A 15,608-nucleotide genomic window follows, 5' to 3' on the forward strand; every position below is an offset into this window, starting at 1 on the left:
GGAATTGCCCCTGCCTTTGCCTTCTGAAATTCTACTCTTCTTCAACACAAAGGACAAGTATCTCTCTGTGGAGCCTTCTCTGATCACACACGCACACTCACAGATACATACCTGCTCACACACGTGCCCACACAGGCACCCAATCAAAAAACCGCTCGCTAGTTCTCCTGGGTTCCTTCTGCACTGTGACAGGCTTCTGTCATAACACTTAAGAAATTATGCCACAGTGGATTGTTCGTAGTCTGTTGGCCCCCACTAGACTGTGAGTGCTTTGAAGCCTGGAATCTTTCTTTGCTAGCATTTAGCACAAGGACAGCACATAGTGAGTGCTCGGAAAATGTGCCAAATTAACGTACAGTTGATTTGCCATTTATGAGCAATCTCAGTGTTGAAGAGATGATGGGGGCTCTTGTACTCTTTGGGAGTGGTGTTCTGTTGTTTTAGGGTAAACTTCTCTGGGTGGCTCACAAATAACAACCAGGTTATTTCTGGACATGTTCTACGGGGACAGTGGGGGGCTGATTTCACCCAATCTCATGGAGACAACCAGCAGCCACCAGAAACTCACCCGCAGCATTCTCGGGCAAACTCCAGCACTCAGCAGCTAATTAATCACTGTGGCTCATCAGTAATAAAAAAAAAATCTGTGCGTTTTCGGCCTCCGTTAACTTATAAATAAATTAGCATGACAAGATTTCCAATTCACAAAACAATGCCAAAATATAAAGAACTGCATAAAGAAACCCAAGTGCAATTAAAGAGGAAGAATCCAACATACCCTACAGGAATCTTTCTAACCCTGAATTCCCATAGCAGGAAAGATCCCTGCGTGTTCAACCCAGGAGCTAATTTAAACCTCTCCCCTGTAATTTTCAGCTCAGACGCTCAGGTTGCCCTGGCACTCATCATTTACCAGGCTCAGGGAACATGGCATCTTCCAATGTGTGTACATGGTTTTGCAGTTAAATATACACACCAGAAGCAACACCACCACCCTCTTGTACTGCCTCTTCTCCCTCCCATTTCCCCTCTCCCTTTCACAGACTGCGCTGGGCTGGATGGATCTGGCTCTGTCCCAAGTTCCACTGAACAGCTGGAACAATTTTTCTATTGTTCTTGATCTGAGTCTTTTTAAAAGCATAAATAACTTTGCTAAGCACCATTTCCCCTTAATTTTTAAACCTACCTAGATTTCAGATGTATTTATTTCTCATGCTTCTGACTCATGTATACCTTACTCATCGAAGTACCTTTTTTGGGTTTTTCCAGTCTTTTAATGAGCTATTTGCAACCCGAAATGCCTGGGCAATCTCTGCAGTCATTGTTAGCATCTTCCAATCTCTTGTTCTTCCAGGAAGGCAGATCATTGACAGAATAAAGGACTTGTCATCAGGAACCCACAGTGCGTGCACACACACACACACACACACACACTCCCTATCACTCAAGCAAAGCTGATCATCAGTCAAAATACCGAAACCACACAGTGAATGAACATTCCTGCTTAGCAAAGTGGCCTTCCTGGACCCCGAACAGAGGATTACGTGTATTAGCAATATATGGGAAGAAACTGTAGTGATTAAATGAAAGGATTTCTGTACACGAAATGAAAGTATACGTGACAAACACTCCTACTGAATGACTTTTATCTAAGTGTTTTTGTTGTGGTAAATATGGCTCACATAACTTACCATCTCATCATCTTCAACTGGGACTAACATTGCTGCCCAGCCCGTCCCCACCCTCAACCTCTAGTAATCACTATTCCACTTTCTCTTTCTATGAAATTGTCTAGTCAAGTACTTCTTGTAAGTGAAATGATACAATATTTGTCTTTTTATGTCTGGCATATTTCTCTGGGCCTAATGCTTTCAAGGTTTATCCATGTTTTTAACCAGAACTTGATTCCTTTTTAGGTCTGAATAATATTCCATAATATGTATATGCTGCACTTTGTTTACCCATTTCATCCGTGAACATTTGTTTCTTGTGAATAATGCCACTATGAAAAATGGTGTACGAATACCTGTGAAAGTCCCTGCTTTCAACTCTTTTGGTTACATACTCGGAGTGGAGTTGCTGGGCTGTTAACTGTATGTTTAACTTTTCGAAGAATCACCAAACTGATTTCTACAGCAGCTGCACCATTTTACATTAACACCAATGTAACACATCCAGCAATAATGTAAGAAGACCATCTATTTGGACAGGAAAAGAGGTGGGGGCCAAGGTAGCTGCTTCGTCTCCCTTGTGTGAGGAACATCCATTAAAGAAACAGCCCTATAAGTGAATATAGGATTTGATTCAGAAAGCTTCACAAATTCTAAGGAATTCTTAGCAAGTATGAATTTACAGGCAGCCAGAACCTTTTTCTTCTTTCTTTTTCTTTTTTTTTTTTGACAGAGTCTCACTTTATCACCCTTGGTAGAGTGCAATGGTGTCACAGCTCACAGCAATCTCCAGCTTTTGGGCATAGGAGATTCTCTTGCCTCAGCTTCCCAAGTAGCTAGGACTACAGGTGCCCACCACAACGCCTGACTACTTTTTGTTGTTTTTGTTGTTGCACTTTGGTCGGGGCCAGGTTCAAACCCACCACCCTCGGTATATAGGGCCAGCGCCCTACTCACTGAGCCACAGGCACCGCCCTTCCTTCCTTCCTTTTTTCCTTCCTTCCTTCCTTCCTTCCCTCCTTCCTTCCTTTCTTTCTCTCTCTCTATATATATACATACATCCCCCTACCCCCCTCCCTATCTTCCTCTCTTTCTCTCTCTCTTTCCCTCCCTCCATCTGTCCCTCACTTCCTTACTTCCTTCCTTTTTTTTTTTTTTTCAGAGTCTCGCCCTAATCACCCTGGGTAGCGTGCCATGGCATCATAGCTCTTAGCCAACTCAAACTCTTGGGCTGAAGCTTCAGCCTTCCAAGTAGCTGGGACTACAGGCACCTACTACAACGCCCGGCTAGTTTTCCATTTTTAGTAGAGATGGGTCAGGCTCGTCTTGCCCAGGCTGGTCTTGAACTCCCAAGCTCAGGCAATCTACCTGCCTCAGCCTCCCAAAGTACTAGGATTATAGGCATGAGCCACTGTGCCCAGCCACGAACCCTCTTTCTAATGTAATCTTATGTCAGACAATCATTCATAGCCAGAGAGGCATTCTAGCTAGATTATATTGTATTTTTGTTATATTTGTATATCCAGTAATCATATTCCGCCCAAAGTTCCCAGTTGGTACACTCTGCTCCCTGCCAACTAAGCCACCTGGTGTATTTTCATACCCAGGTAGGAAGCAGCATCTCATTCCTCAAATAGCAAGTAGCCCTTGGCCTCCTACTGAGGCTCACCTCTAAATTCCCCATGGCTCCTCACTGTGGAAGGGACAGTACTAGCATTCTGTTTCAGCAAACCTTAAGTGATGGGCACCCTCCTTGGACAAGTGGAAGGAACTTAAATAACCATAGTAAAGCCTTGCTTGGATGTGCTGGGCAAAGCCTAAATGAAGGCTGTGCTTTACAAGGTCATCTCTGAGTCTGTCCCTTTGGTTGTCCCATATCACCATGATACCTTCATATACCTTTACCTCTAGCCAGCTCCTCTGAATCCCCCAGGCACAGACCCCAGGGACAGACTCTCATCCTATTAGGGACAAAGAGGTGTACAAGTGTCCCATGGCAGAGACAGCCCTGGGAGGGACCCAACAAAACCAAACCCATGGTGTCAGGGTGTTCATGATTTATCAAGTACCCTTGACTGCCCTGGTGACCCTCATAGAGCCCACCAAAAATATGATTGACTCCTCTCTTCAGAAATGTTCAGCTCTGGTTTTGATTCTTGTAGGGGAGGTGGTGAGGAGGACAGGATGTGTAACCGCAGACAGATGAGCCTTGCAGACTATAAACTGGACCAGGGTGGCCCATTTCAAAGGCATTGAGGAGGGGGCTGAGAAAACTAAGAAGCAGTTTCCTCCAGCCACATCACAGAAATGTTGGGCAGGTTGCATCTAAACAATCGCAAAGAGCTTAGAAACCTCCAGGCCACAGGCAAACCACAACCATGGATAATTACACCCCTCAGTCTCAGCAGAGTGAGGGTTTCCCACGGTGTCAGGACAGCTCCCAGCTCGGCGTGTGGTCTCTGAGCAAGGCCAGAAAGTTGCAGGGGGACAGGGAGACTGGAAACTAGATGCAGCCTTGGAACAAGGGGCATAGCCTCGTTGGGGAAAGTACAGCTTCACAAGTGTCCGGACACACGGGGGGTCAAGAGACTGGCAGAAATGCTCATAAGACCCAGTCAGGGCCCCTTGCACATGGTGTGCTGGAAAGATCATCATCTGGGGGCCGGCCAGCCAGCCATGGGTTCAGATTCCAGCTCTGTCTTATTTTGAGGCTCCAGACACCACACCCAGGGAATTCTTTTTATTTTTATTTTTTATAGAGACAGGGTCTCGAATTCCTGGCCTTAAGTAATCCTCCTACCTCAGCCTCCCAAAGTGCTAGGATTAAGTGCCAGTGATTTTTTAAAGAAAATAAACATTGGGGTGGTGCCTGTGGCTCAAAGGAGTAGGGCGCCGGCCCCATATGCCGGAAGTGGTGGGTTCAAGCCCAGCCCCGGCCAACAACTGCAAAAAAAAAAAAAAAAGAAAGAAAGAAAAGAAACACTGGGTTCAAGGAAAAATATTAGAACTGTAAAGGACTATATCCATCAGGATTAAATAGTCTATAAGTAACAAGAGACTCAAAACATCATGGCTTAGACAAGATAAAAGGAAAAGCCTGGAGCTTTCTATCCGGGACTAATGGGGCAAGCATTCCCAAAAGGTCTGCAGGACCTGGGCTCCTTCCAGCTCCCTGCAGTGGCACTTGGTGTGGTCCTCCCCGTGTGGTCCAAGCTGGTGACTCTCCCATCCTATCCCAGCTATAAGGTGGGAGAAGGGACCAAGAGAAAAGGAGGAGGGGCAAAGGGCACCCGCCAGCTATTTTAAAGGCAGCGTCCCAGAAATCACAGGTCACAACTCCAGTTAATCCCACTGGCCTGTTCTAAATGCCATGGCCAGGCCTATTTCAGGAGAGACTGGGAAATGTCATCTGTTTCCTGTGTGACCACATGCCCATCTGGAAATTTTTTTCCTGAGCAAGAAGGGGAAAACAATATTGGGTTCAACCATACAACTCAGCAGTGACCTTGCCAATCACCTCACAGGTGAGGACATGGAGCCGCAGGTGGCTAAATTTACATAGAGAACATAGATTATATCCCCACATACTGTACGTTCTAAGCAATAACATACTATTTGCCCAGTCCCATGTCCCCAACCCACACATTGGCTCACCCTGGCCGCAGACATTATTGGTGCCCCACCTGATGTCCCCTCAGCCTGCCTGCACTCACCTGTAGCTGCAGGGTCAGTTACTGCATGACAGCTGCCACCTCCAGTGCCCACAAGCTTCCTTCTCTAGCTGAAACTTCTGCCAGCACCATGGGAGCTTGCTCTGCCACAAGAAGGCACAATTAAAGTCTGGAGGCATCCATGTGTCTACAGCAACCCTCAAAAGACGAGGCCAAGAGTTTTGACACACAGGGTAAGTGGATAGCCACTTCAGCAGTGATTCCAGCGACAAGCACTTCCCTGAGAAAGCTTCTGCTCATCCACAGGCACGAGAACTTAAAGAGCAAGAGGAAGTGAAAGGAAAATTAGGGCAAGGAAACAGATAAAAGAAGTCACCCATGAGGAAGAATCAGCAGAAAACTCCAGGCAACATGAAGAACCAGTCCAGAACAACCCCGCCAAGGGACCATGAGGTAGCTACTGCAGAGGATTCCACCTATACAGAAATGTTAGGAATGACAGAAAGGGAATTTAGAATACACATGTTGAAAACAATGAAAGAAATGATGGAAACAATGAAGGAAACTGCTAATAAAGTGGAAAATAACCAAAAGGAAATCCAAAAACAGAATCAAATAAGAGATGAACGATATGAAGAATATAAAAAGGATATAGCAGAGCTGAAGGAAATGAAACAGTCAATCAGGGAACTTAAAGATGCAATGGAAAGTATCAGCAACAGGTTAGACTATGCAGAAGAAAGAATTTCAGAGGTAGAAGACAAAGTTCTTGAGATAACTCAGATAGTAAAAGAGGCAGAAAAGAAGAGAGAGAAAGCAGAACGTTCACTGTCAGAATTATGGGACTTTATGAAGCGTTCCAACATACGAGTTATAGGAATTCCAGAAGGGGAAGAAGAATGCCCCAGAGGAATGGAAGCCATACTAGAGAATATTATAAAAGAAAATTTCCCAAATATCACCAAAGATTCTGACACACTGCTTTCAGAGGGCTATCGGACCCCAGGTCGCCTCAACTCTAACCGAGCTTCTCCAAGACACATTGTGATGAACCTGTCCAAAGTCAAGACAAAAGAAAAGATTCTACAAGCTGCCAGGAGTAAGCGCCAGTTGACCTACAGGGGCAAATCCATCAGATTGACTGCAGACTTCTCTAATGAAACTTTCCAGGCAAGAAGACAATGGTCATCTACCTTTAATCTACTTAAACAGAACAATTTCCAGCCCAGAATTCTATACCCTGCTAAGCTAAGCTTCAAAATTGACAGAGAAATCAAATCATTTACAGATATACAAACATTGAGGAAATTCGCCACAACAAGACCAGCTCTACAGGGAATACTTCAACCTGTTCTGCACACTGACCACCACAATGGATCAGCAGCAAAGTAAGAACTCAGAAATTAAAGGACAGAACCAAACCTCCACACTGATGCAAAAGATAAAACTAAGCAATGGACTCTCACAAAATAAGATGAATAGAATACTACCACACTTATCAATTATCTCAATAAATGTTAATGGCTTGAATTCCCCACTGAAGAGACATAGATTGGTTGACTGGATTAAAAAACACAAGCCATCCATTTGCTGTCTGCAAGAAACACACCTGGCTTCAAAAGACAAATTAAAGCTCTGAGTCAAGGCTTGGAAGACAATTTTTCAGGCAAATGGAATTCAGAAGAAAAGAGGAGTTGCAATCTTATTTTCAGATACATGTGGATTTAAAGAAACTAAAGTCAAAAAAGACAAAGATGGTCACTTTATATTGGTCAAGGGAAAAATACAACAAGAAGACATTTCAATTCTAAATATCTATGCACCCAATTTAAATGCTCCCAGATTCTTGAAACAGACCATACTCAGTCTGAGCAATATGATATCTGATAATACCATAATAACAGGGGACCTTAACACTCCTCTTACAGAGCTGGACAGATCCTCTAAACAGAAATTAAACAAGGATATAAGAGACTTAAATGAGACCCTAGAACAATTGTGCTTGATAGATGCATATAGAACACTCCATCCCAAAGATAAAGAATATACATTCTTCTCATCACCCCATGGAACATTCTCCAAAATTGATCATATCCTGGGACACAAAACAAATATCAACAGAATCAAAAGAATTGAAATTTTACCTTGTATCTTCTCAGACCATAAGGCACTAAAGGTGGAACTCAACTCTAACAAAAATGCTCGACCCCACCCAAAGGCATGGAAACTAAACAATCTTCTGTTGAATAACAGATGGGTGAAGGAAGAAATAAAACAGGAAATCATTAACTTCCTTGAGCATAACAACAATGAAGACACAAGCTACCAAAACCTGTGGGATACTGCAAAAGCAGTTTTGAGAGGAAAATTCATCGCTTTAGATGCCTACATTCGAAAAACAGAAAGAGAGCACATCAACAATCTCACAAGAGATCTTATGGAATTGGAAAAAGAAGAACAATCTAAGCCTAAACTCAGTAGAAGAAAAGAAATATCCAAAATCAAATCAGAGATCAATGAAATTGAAAACAAAAGAATCATTCAGAAAATTAATGAAACAAGGAGTTGGTTTTTTGAAAAAATAAATAAAATAGATAAACCATTGGCCAGACTAACGAGGAATAGAAAAGTAAAATCTCTAGTAACCTCAATCAGAAATGATAAAGGGGAAATAACAACTGATACCACAGAGATACAAGAGATCATCTCTGAGTACTACCAGAAACTCTATGCCCAGAAATTTGACAATGTGAAAGAAATGGATCAATATTTGGAATCACACCCTCTCCCTAGACTCAGCCAGGAAGAAATAGAGCTCCTAAACAGACCAATTTCAAGCACTGAGATCAAAGAAACAATAAAAAATCTTCCAACCAAAAAATGGCCTGGTCCAGATGGCTTCACTCCAGAATTCTATCAAACCTTCAAGGAAGAGCTTATTCCTGTACTGCAGAAATTATTCCAAAAAATTGAGGAAGAAGGAATCTTCCCCAACACATTCTATGAAGCAAACATCACCCTGATACCAAAACCAGGAAAAGACCCAAACAAAAAGGAGAATTTCAGACCAATCTCACTCATGAACATAGACGCAAAAATTCTCAACAAAATCCTAGCCGATAGATTACAGCTTATCATCAAAAAAGTCATTCATCGTGATCAAATAGGCTTCATCCCAGGGATGCAAGGCTGGTTTAACATACGCAAGTCTATAAACGTTATCCACCATATTAACAGGGGCAAAAATAAAGATCATATGATCCTCTCAATAGATGCAGAAAAAGCATTTGATAAAATCCAGCATCCTTTTCTAATTAGAACACTGAAGAGTATAGGCATAGGTGGCACATTTCTAAAACTGATTGAAGCTATCTATGACAAACCCACAGCCAATATTTTACTGAATGGAGTAAAACTGAAAGCTTTTCCTCTTAGAACTGGAACCAGACAAGGTTGTCCTCTGTCACCTTTACTATTCAACGTAGTGCTGGAAGTTCTAGCCAATACAATTAGGCAAGACAAGGAAATAAAGGGAATCCAAATGGGAGCAGAGGAGGTCAAACTCTCCCTCTTTGCTGACGACATGATCTTATACTTAGAGAACCCCAAAGACTCAACCACAAGACTCCTAGAAGTCATCAAAAAATACAGTAATGTTTCAGGATATAAAATCAATGTCCACAAGTCAGTAGCCTTTGTGTACACCAATAACAGTCAAGATGAGAAGCTAATTAAGGACACAACTCCCTTCACCATAGTCTCAAAGAAAATGAAATACCTAGGAATATACCTAACGAAGGAGGTGAAGGACCTCTATAAAGAAAACTATGAAATCCTCAGAAAGGAAATAGCAGAGGATATTAACAAATGGAAGAACATACCATGCTCATGGATGGGAAGAATCAACATTGTTAAAATGTCTATACTTCCCAAAGCAATCTACCTATTCAATGCCATTCCTATCAAAATACCAACATCGTACTTTCAAGATTTGGAAAAAATGATTCTGCGTTTTGTATGGAACCGGAAAAAACCCCGTATAGCTAAGGCAGTTCTCTGTAACAAAAATAAAGCTGGGGGTATCAGCATACCAGATTTTAGTCTGTACTACAAAGCCATAGTGTTCAAGACAGCATGGTACTGGCACAAAAACAGAGACATAGACACTTGGAATCGAATTGAAAACCAAGAAATGAAACTAACATTTTACAACCACCTAATCTTTGATAAACCAAACAAGAACATACCTTGGGGGAAAGACTCCCTATTCAATAAATGGTGTTGGGAGAACTGGATGTCTACATGTAAAAGACTGAAACTGGACCCACACCTTTCCCCACTCACAAAAATTGATTCAAGATGGATAAAGGACTTAAACTTAAGGCATGAAACAATAAAAATCCTCCAAGAAAGCATAGGAAAAACACTGGAAGATATTGGCCTGGGGAAAGACTTCATGAAGAAGACTGCCACGGCAATTGCAACAACAACAAAAATAAACAAATGGGACTTCATTAAACTGAAAAGCTTCTGTACAGCTAAGGAGACAATAACCAAAGCAAAGAGACAACCTACACAATGGGAAAGGATATTTGCATATTTTCAATCAGACAAAAGCTTGATAACTAGGATCTATAGAGAACTCAAATTAACCACATGAAAAAAGCCAACAATCCCTTATATCAATGGGCGAGAGACATGAATAGAACTTTCTCTAAAGACAACAGACGAATGGCTAACAAACACATGAAAAAATGTTCATCATCTCTATATATTAGAGAAATGCAAATCAAAACAACCCTGAGATATCATCTAACTCCAGTGAGAATGGCCCATATCACAAAATCTCAAAACTGCAGATGCTGGCGTGGATGTGGAGAGAAGGGAACACTTTTACACTGCTGGTGGGACTGCAAACTAGTACAACCTTTCTGGAAGGAAGTATGGAGAAACCTCAAAGCACTCAAGCTAGACCTCCCATTTCATCCTGCAATCCCGTTACTGGGCATCTACCCAGAAGGAAAGAAATCCTTTTATCATAAGGACACTTGTACTAGACTGTTTATTGCAGCTCAATTTACAATCGCCAAAATGTGGAAACAGCCTAAATGCCCACCAACCCAGGAATGGATTAACAAGCTGTGGTATATGTATACCATGGAATACTATTCAGCCATTAAAAAAAATGGAGACTTTACATCCTTCGTATTAACCTGGATGGAAGTGGAAGACTTTATTCTTAGTAGAGCATCACAAGAATGGAGAAGCATGAATCCTATGTACTCAATTTTGATATGAGGACAATTAATGACAATTATGGTTATGGGGGGGGAACAGAAAGAGGGAAGGAGGGAGGTGGGTGGGGCCTTGGTGTGTGTCACACTTTATGGGGGCAAGACATGATTGCAAGAGGGACTTTGCCTAACAATTGCAATCAGTGTAACCTGGCTTATTGTACCCTCAATGAATCCCCAACAATAAAAAAAAAAAAAAAAAGACGAGGCCAAGAGCCAGCTCCCGCATCCCCAGCCTGCAGTGTGGCGATCCTGAGGGTGTTCAGTGTGGTTTCTCAGGCTACAGCTGGACTGAGCCCCAGGTCCCCACAGTTACCACACCCATTCTTGTATTCTCTCCATCCCTGTCTCTCTCTCCATCCCTGTCTCTCTCTCCTTCCCCCTCACCCAGATAAATTCTGTGCACCCAGGTCCTTATTTCACAGTCTGCTTTTGAGGGAATTCAAACTAAGACACTTTTGGGTGGCTTCCGTATGGCACCCAGATAATGGCTAAATTAGAATTTAAACTTGGATCCTTAGGCTTTTAGACCAAATATTCTTTCCACAGTCCTATAACAAGACTATGGGAGCATTTTTAAAAAACAAATACCTTGTTAACAAATTGCAATCCTGAAGTCATTGACCTGGTTTCTGAATCAAATCCTAGGCCCTCTAGAAGTGAATGGAGTAGATTAACATGCAATAAAGATTCAGTCTATGTATTAAAGATAATAACCGGGACTGGTTTTGTTAATGAATGGAGCCTGTGCCTCCTCCTGCCCCAGTGATTCTGGGAATAGCTGATTTGGCTTATTGGTTTTTCCTTATTAGGCTCCTGTTCGTAGTTGCAGGAGGCTGGGTGCAGTTGTGCTCACAGGCAAAAGTTTCATTCTGTAAACACAGAGACTATATGCTTTGACAAAAGTCCAGGGCAGAGAGAGACCCTTTGGGGAAGGTCATCATTGACCCTGAATCACAGGAGGTGGGCGTGGCCAGTCTCCCACAACCAAATGCTGCCAGCCATTTCCTGTCAAATACATGTGCAAGTAAACTGAGGCAAGGGACTGAGAACATGCCAGGAACCTGGGGTGGGATTCCTGTGTGGGAGAGGAGCCTGGTGAGGTACAGTCTGAGTCCTGCCTCACCCGTCCCCAGGCTCTGGAGTGTTGCTCGGGCACGCAGGCTTCCACACTGGCCCCATTCTGATTTGTTGTTCCTAGCATTAATAATAATAATAATTTTATTGTAAGCACAATAGCAACAGAAACAACTGTTTCATCTTTCTTTGGCTAATTGTTTATGTGACAATCACTTTCTTTTAATATTCTCTTTAAGCCTGATTACAATCTTCATTTTACAAATGAGAAAACTAAGCCTCAGCAAGGTCACATAACTTGGGTAAGGAACCCTAGCTAATAATCCCAGCCTGTCTGCTCCAAGGCCATTCTTCCAATGCCATGCCACATGGCCTCCTGGTAGGCTTTACGGGGCCATCAGCTATTACAGTGCTAAGGCCCCAGTGAAATCTTGGTTTTGACTCCCACCAATGAAGACCTGGTTGCTGTTTCCCTGCCTACCCCTCATCACACTCCTGACACCTTAGAAACTCTCAGGGATGGTTCACACCTGAATCACCTGCCATGAGGCCAAGCTGTCCAGGTTCAACCAGGCAAGGTCCTTCAGCCCTTGAGCTTAGAGATTCTGATGCCATGGCCGACCGGGCTGAGGTGGGTGAGATGCAAGCAGGCTCCTCTCACCCTTTGGCCCTTCCAAGGATGCCTGCTTGCCACTCCCCAAGTACACTGGGTGATACCATGGGAAGCCCAGTCCAGGATTTCAGAGTGCATTTGAGGGGTCCTAGACCCCTCCGGTTGGCAGCCATCCACGCTCCTCAGGCAGGCAAGGTGGGCTTCCACATCAGGGCAGTTACAAGTGCCCCCTCTCTGGAGCACGTTGAGCGATACCTGTGCCCTGCTTACTTCAGAGCACATTCGCCCAAATAAGCCCCCCATATCCCTGGTGAAGCAAGGGTTGATGAAAGAGAAAAAAGAAAGAACAAAAGTTGAGGAGGAAGTATTTAAAAATGATCTGGGGCTCATTTCTGCAAGGCAGCAGACTCCTTAAATTTTTATGCATGCGATGTGGTGATTAAGTGCTGCTGCTGCCAGCAGCTTACGGGAATGAGCAGAGAAAGGGAGCCAGGGGCAGAGGGTGGGGCATCTGGCCGGGCATGAGTGACGGAGGCTGTACCTGCTGAGAGGCCTTGCACCAGGCCGAGACCGACTTCCACTGGTCTGAACCCCAAGGACGTCTCCGTGCTCCTTCAGGCTCTCTCCTGCATTCCAAATCATCAGTCATAAATCTTCTGGCTCCTGCCTACTTTCTATTTAAAGTGTGTATAGCAGGGGGAGGGTGCAGAGGGTACTGCAGCTTGGCTGTTTCTTAATAAAATGGGTAGTTTGGTGAGTGTTTGTGAATATGAGGGACCGGAGGAGACTGGAGCCAGGGTTTTCTTAATGCTATTAAAGGGACAGTGAGCAGAGGGCTGTCTGCTGGCCATGTCCACAAATTGAGCCTATGATGGATGGGGACTGACTCCCTGGCAGCTGAGTTGCAGTCCCAGAAGGGCCAGTAGCTGGAAGAAGGGACTTTCCTGCAAAAGTAACAGGTGCGAGCTTCCCAGGTCACAATGTAGCACATGCAGAACTAAGCTCAGCCCTACATCGGGGGTGACATCTGGATTTTATGTGCCAGCCCCAAAGTACAAGCACTTTCAAGTCTCTGCTTGCAGAACATATCCTAATGTCCCATTAGTCAAAGCACTGTGTGGCTGAGCCCAGGGAGAGAAATAAACACCACCTCTTTCTTGATGAGGAGCACCAAAGTCACATTGCAGAGGGGCACAGTACAGAGATGAGCGGAATTATTTTTAGATGTCTTTGCAAATGATCTTCCACCTACCAGCTCTTTCCTCCAAGACTTCGAAGTATTCGCAGATTATTTTTGTCTCACTCCAGTTCATCACCCACTTCGGTTCAGATTTATGTTTTGAAAGGTCACTCTGAGTGTAATGAATGGCAGCAGTATGACAAAGGATGGAAGTGAGATTTGAGAACACTCTGCTGTAAGACGCTGCACTCCCTGGGAATCGGGCTGGTGTTATTCAAAAGTGGGCTTGAATTAGTTGTAAATGCATAAACTTCAGAGCTAAAGACTAAAAACTTAAAAAAAAAGTACAATTGATGGGCTAAGACACAGGTAAAATGGAATCCCATAAAATGCTCAGTTAACATCAGAGAAGGCAGAAAAACAGGGGAAGATTTTTTTTTTAATTTTAAAGCACCAAAGAACAATAACGAATAGGAACAGTTACAAATACAATAGTAATTAGTCCATCTGTGTCAATCATCAGTTTACATATGAGGCATAAATGTAATAATGAAAAGACAGACTAACAGAATGGATAAAAGAACAGGATGTAACTATATGTTGTCTACAAGAAATCCACTAGAAGCATTTTGAAAGATCACTCTACAACCTCCACTCCTGTGCTCAACACCATCAGCCCGCAGGATGAGGCCTGAGCTCCTCAGCATGACAGTTAGTGGGCCTCACACTTGGGCCTCCACCTGCCCACTCAACCCCCTCACCTGCACCCCAGAACCCGAACCTGCTGCCACACACATCTGTGCCTCTACACCTCCCACCTGCTCCCTCCACCTGGAAACACTCACCCTGTGTTTGTTAGTTATCAGTGAACTCATAACATGCAATAATTTAAATGGCAAAAATTATCTTGCTAAAAGAGAGAGAAAAAGAAAATTTTAGACACTGCCGGGGATGCTAAGCTGAGCGGGAGTCTAGAATCAAAATCGTGCCTCCCAGTATAGGTAAGCTTTCACCTTTAATGCCAGCTTTGGACCTCCCCTTTCCCAGTGATGCATCATTCCATGTCCCATGTATCCTTCACGACCAGCAGAAACATTGCCGCCCGTCTAGCTCCCTGCACGCCCAGCCTGAGTTAGTTGTTCTCTCCTGTGTCCTTAGAGGAATTTGTGTCTTCAGCTGTCCTCGTATTTGCACAGTCATATGGTAATTACCTGTTTCATGTATAACATCTGACAATTAACTTGTGAACTCATTCTAGAAAAAGTGCTACATACCTCATTGCTGACTTTCACCACAGTCACCTTCCAAATAGTCCCCTTGGGAATCTATGCACCAACACCAGCACCTACTCCACCCTACAAGGTAATTTTGGAACTCTTTTTCTGGAATGACTATCAGAGCTGTCATCATACGAAGATCTGATGATTAAGCTTACAAACGTGCCTTACATCGCCAGCACTGTACAAACAACTCGGTAAGGTCTCATAACCTTGGTACGTCCGTGTCTCACAGCTGTGATCATGTCAACACGTGGTGTTTTGCTGAGTGATATTAATTATTGTTGTTGCATGTGTTTGTATGCTATGCAATGACAGCTCTGATGGTCATTCCATAAAGCATTCCAAAATTGCTTTGAAAGGTGGACTTGGCACTGGTGTCAGTGTGGAGCCTCCCAAGGAGAGGACTTTGAAGGTGACCATAGTGATACTCAGAAATGAGGTGTGTAGCACTTTTTCTAGGACCAGTTCATGAACTTAATTGTCAGACCTCATAGACTGAGAAGTCCCTAGGAGAGAAAGAATATCCTTTCCAGCTTTGTACTGTCTTGATCTCCCCTGTTCCTCCCCATGCCAAGTACAATAGCAGGGACCTAGCAGGCGGTCACTGTAAGACACGGATGAGGCACGGATGGATATGATCTTCTTTGATTGTCCCCTAAGCAGACCAAATGTAAGGACTTAGGTCAGGTAGTTTTTCTAGGAAGTGATCTCAGGAAGCAGAAATAAATAAGGAACACAAGAGAGGAAAGAGAAAAAAGTCAATAAAGGTACATAAACGAACAGGTTGGTTGGGGAGAGACCAGAGACTCAATTCCACTGTTTC

At 43.5% G+C, this 15,608-nt stretch overlaps 1 long non-coding RNA gene across 1 annotated transcript in view; it reads right to left on the reverse strand.

Annotated features, from left to right (window-relative positions):
- LOC128592178 (uncharacterized) overlaps window positions 1-13,031 on the reverse strand; it is a 68,109-nt gene extending 55,078 nt beyond the window's left edge. Inside the window, exons 1-2 of the long non-coding RNA XR_008381792.1 lie at window positions 12,867-13,031; window positions 5,384-5,484 (exon numbers count right to left, since the gene is read on the reverse strand). This is a non-coding gene — a long non-coding RNA (uncharacterized LOC128592178). The remainder of the gene's footprint in view (window positions 1-5,383; window positions 5,485-12,866) is intronic.
- Between the last annotated feature and the right edge of the window lie 2,577 nt (window positions 13,032-15,608).

This window comes from Nycticebus coucang, chromosome 8, assembly GCF_027406575.1.
Source record: "Nycticebus coucang isolate mNycCou1 chromosome 8, mNycCou1.pri, whole genome shotgun sequence".
In the NCBI taxonomy this organism is placed as follows: Eukaryota; Metazoa; Chordata; class Mammalia; order Primates; family Lorisidae; genus Nycticebus; species Nycticebus coucang.